Raw genomic sequence first — 3,764 nt, 5'->3', positions numbered from 1 at the left:
TGTCTTCCAATTTTCTTCCTTTGTCTGGGTTACTAGCTCCTGTACAATAAGATGCAGGTTTCATTCCAAAAAAAGATTACTATGTAGACCAACCTCTCTCTAGTTTATATTTTCCTTCAGGAAACACACTGATACTGCCAGGGACAGCTCTAAATATATCCAATGTCTTATTTTTATCCTCCTACACAACTCAGCGTGGCTACAAAATCTTGGACTCGCAGAGCAAATGACAGCATTTGGTCAGAAGGCGTGTTAGTTCCAACATAAAAATCTCTGAAGTTCAATGGTCATAAAATACCACCTCATCTGCCACACCTCTTTTCTTTTCTCATTATCCTGTCAATTATTTCTTTCGGAATTCAATTCTCTGAGCTACATTCTGAGCACCAAATTTTTTGACCAATGTATCTGGGGCATCCTCATCACCTTTTTGCAAATCTAAGTCATCCTGTCGGGACCAAATGGGATACCCATCAGCCCTCTGACCAGACTCTAAAAAGGAGGTGGTAGCCTCCACCTCACCACTGTTTTTTTAGGAAGGCCTGTGTAACTGTTGACAGATCCAAGTTAAACTTTTCCATTAACTGCCGGATGATCCTAATTGCAGCTCCCACTTCCGGTGGAGAAACTTTCTTCTTCCTCATCAGGCTGTGTTTCTGAGTCTTCTTCAGGTGTGGGTGGATCATCATCACACATTGTTATGTGTATTTCAAAATCAGGGCTTTCCTCCACCACAACCTCCTCAAACCCCCGGGTGGCTTCTGTAAGCATCTTTTTGACTGCTTCTTCATTCTCCTTGATCTCTTCCTTTACAAATTCTTCTTCTTCCTCCTTTTCTTCTTCAGGCAAGTCGGGAGTTCTCTTATTCTGTGGTTCCCCGCTATCTGCAGCCTCTGGGTCTTCCTCCGCTTTCCGCTTGAGTTTCTGGGAGGACGGGCTCACGGGAGCGTCCCCCAAAAGGTACTCATGCGGACCTGACCGGTTTGGCTCAGTGGATAGAGCGTCGGCCTGCGGACTGAAAGGTCCCGGGTTCGATTCCGGTCGGGGGCATGTACCTTGGTTGCGGGCACATCCCCAGTGGGAGGTGTGCAGGAGGCAGCTGATCGATGTTTCTAACTCTCTTTCCCTCTCCCTTCCTCTCTGTAAAAAAATCAATAATATATATATATATATTTTTAAAAAACGGTACTTATGCTCCTGGCCCCACAGGTGCTTTAAGTCGCGGTCCTTCAGGGACTGCCACCAGTGCTGAGTGAGCGAGCTTTTCTTTTCTTTTTTTTTTTTTTATCAGGTTTTTTATTTTTTAATACATCTTATTGATATTTTACAGAGAGGAAGGGAGAGGGACAGAGAGCTAGAAACATCGATGAGAGAGAAACATCGATCAGCTGCCTCCTGCACACCTCCCACCGGGGATGTGCCCGCAACCAAGGTACATGCCCCCGACCGGAATCGAACCCGGGACCCCTCAGTCCGCAGGCCAACGCTCTATCCACTGAGCCAAACCGGCTTCGGCAGTGAGCGAGCTTTTCGCCATCCTTTTCCACAAGACCTTGCCCGTGACGGAGCTGGTGGAGCTGGCATCTTCCTTCACGTAGGTCAGGGTGGCCACGTCGTCCCCGTGAGCGGCGGCCCCTCGGCCCCTCGGGCTCCAGGGCAGCGCGCTCGCCGGAGCCCCGCTCTTCGTCTGCGCTGCCTGGTGGGCCGCCGGGGCCAGGCCCAGCCGACAGGCCTCCTAATGGAGCCTCCCGTTGCGCTCCCCGCGGTCTGGAATGCACTGCGTGGAGATGAAGTCGCCCGGGGCCTCGGTCGCGGCCTCCCCGGGCGGGGCCAGCAGCACTCCCCCGCCCGGCCCCGGCCCCGGCCCCCGGCACAGGGTGCCGCCGCCGCCGCGCAGGGTGAGCGCCGCGAGCCCGCGTTTCGCCGGGCTGGGACGCACGTAGAAGGATATGGAGCTGCCATCTTCCCTCGCGAACAGAGTGGAGGAATGAGTGGGCCCGTTGTCTTTGCCCACATCCATCGCCTCCGCCACAGCTGACGCAGAGACCAGAAGAACCGGGCACTGAGCAAACCCTGCCTGGTGTTTTATGAGAGAACATTTAGACACACACAGGTGCCGAGGAAGAACCTAACCCTGCCAACACCTTGGTCTTGAACGTCTAGCCTCCAGAACTATGAGAAAATAAATTTCTGTTGATTAAGCCATCCAGACTGTACTATTTAACTATGGCAGCTGGAGCAAATTAACAGTATCCTTTGCATCGGGAAGCAGAAGGTCTTATAATTATATCACTTGTGTAAAACAAACTTTTTTAAACAAAAGCTTTCTGTGCCTGGATACCTTGTAGGGAGGCCACAAAGTTAGTAAAAAATAACTTTTTTTAAAAAAAATAAAAGGTTTTTATTGATTTCAGAGAGGAAGGGAGAGGGAGAGAGATAGAAACATCTGTGAGAGGGAAACACCAATCAGCTGCCTCCTGCAGGCCACACTGGGGATCGAGCCCTGAACCCCGGGCATGTGTCCCGACTGAGAGTCAAACCGTGACCTCCCAGTTCATAGGTCGACACTCAACCACTGAGCCACGCCAGCCTGGCCAAGTATCCTTTATACATATATATTTTTATTGACTTCAGAGAAGAAGAGAGAGGGAGAGAGAGAAACATCAACGATGAGTCATTGATCAGCTGCCTCCTGCACGCTCCCTACGGGGGATCAAGCCAGCAGCCCAGGCATGTGACCTGACCTGGACCTCCACCTCCTGGTTCTAGGTCAAGGCTCCACCACTGAGCCACACCAGTAGGGCTACCTAGTCTCTTGATTGTATCATTTTCTCTTGTGCTTGATGTAATCTCATGTTTTTGTTTTGTTTTTAATCTCATGTTGTTTTATGCAGTAACATGCTGTACAGGTTTGTAGCCAAGAAGCACTATAGTGACTAGGCTATACCATATAACCGAGGTGTGTAGTGAGTGGGCTATAACATCTAGGTCAGTGGTCGGCAAACTGCGGCTCTGTTGACTAATGAGTTTGCCGACCACTGAGCTAGGTTTTTGTAAGTGCACTCTATGGTGTTCACACAATGACAAAATCACCTAATGACGCATTTCTCTGTTAAGTGGTGCATGGCTGTATTTTCCTAAATTATTTAGAAGAGCTTACATAATATTGTTTTCTGGTTGTGTAGTCGTATTCAACATAGTGATGACCTATTGCTATTCTTTCCTTCAGTAGATGCCTGAAAATAAAACATCTTTCCTGCATAGCCTAAAAGAGCCCCATGCTTTTGTGGGGGAAAAAAAAAAAAAAAAATATATATATATATATATATATATATATATATATATATATATATATATATATATATAGTTTGTGACCTGAGTTCACTACCTAGAACATAGTATCTCTACAGGAGAATAGCATCTCCCAACAATCAAGAAAAATATATTTTCAATTTCATACTATAATTTCACAGATGTACTCTTTATTGGGCATGATTGAAAATGTTCTCTTTTCCTTTCATGCATCAGAATTAATCTATGACTAATGGGATTCCTTATTCAAAAAATGAGTGTGGGTGTCTTTTTGCATTTAAATGAACACTATTTATGAGTGTGAGATACCATAACTGTGCATAAGGCACCTAACCAGCCTTGGGCAGAGGTGCTGCCAGAGATGCTAGCAGGGGAAATCAATCCAGATCAGGAGGAGTGCCTATCCTAGTGGGGGTCAAGTCATCACCACTTTATGACCTGCTCATTTTGCC

The 3,764-nt window shown here is 47.3% G+C and overlaps 1 pseudogene across 1 annotated transcript; it reads right to left on the bottom strand.

Moving 5' to 3' along the window:
• Positions 1-343: 343 nt before the first annotated feature.
• On the bottom strand, positions 344-3,493 carry LOC308242704 (telomeric repeat-binding factor 2-interacting protein 1-like; annotated as a pseudogene). Its single transcript has 4 exons — positions 3,472-3,493; positions 1,507-2,034; positions 1,185-1,271; positions 344-974 (listed from the first exon to the last, which is right to left on the bottom strand). The product of its transcript is annotated as a telomeric repeat-binding factor 2-interacting protein 1-like (transcript).
• Between the last annotated feature and the right edge of the window lie 271 nt (positions 3,494-3,764).

The sequence above is a fragment of the Plecotus auritus genome (assembly GCF_963455305.1).
Source record: "Plecotus auritus genome assembly, chromosome: 2".
Lineage (NCBI taxonomy): Eukaryota > Metazoa > Chordata > Mammalia > Chiroptera > Vespertilionidae > Plecotus > Plecotus auritus.
Note: the sequence above shows the minus strand (reverse complement) of the source record. Positions and strands in the feature narration are given on the sequence as shown.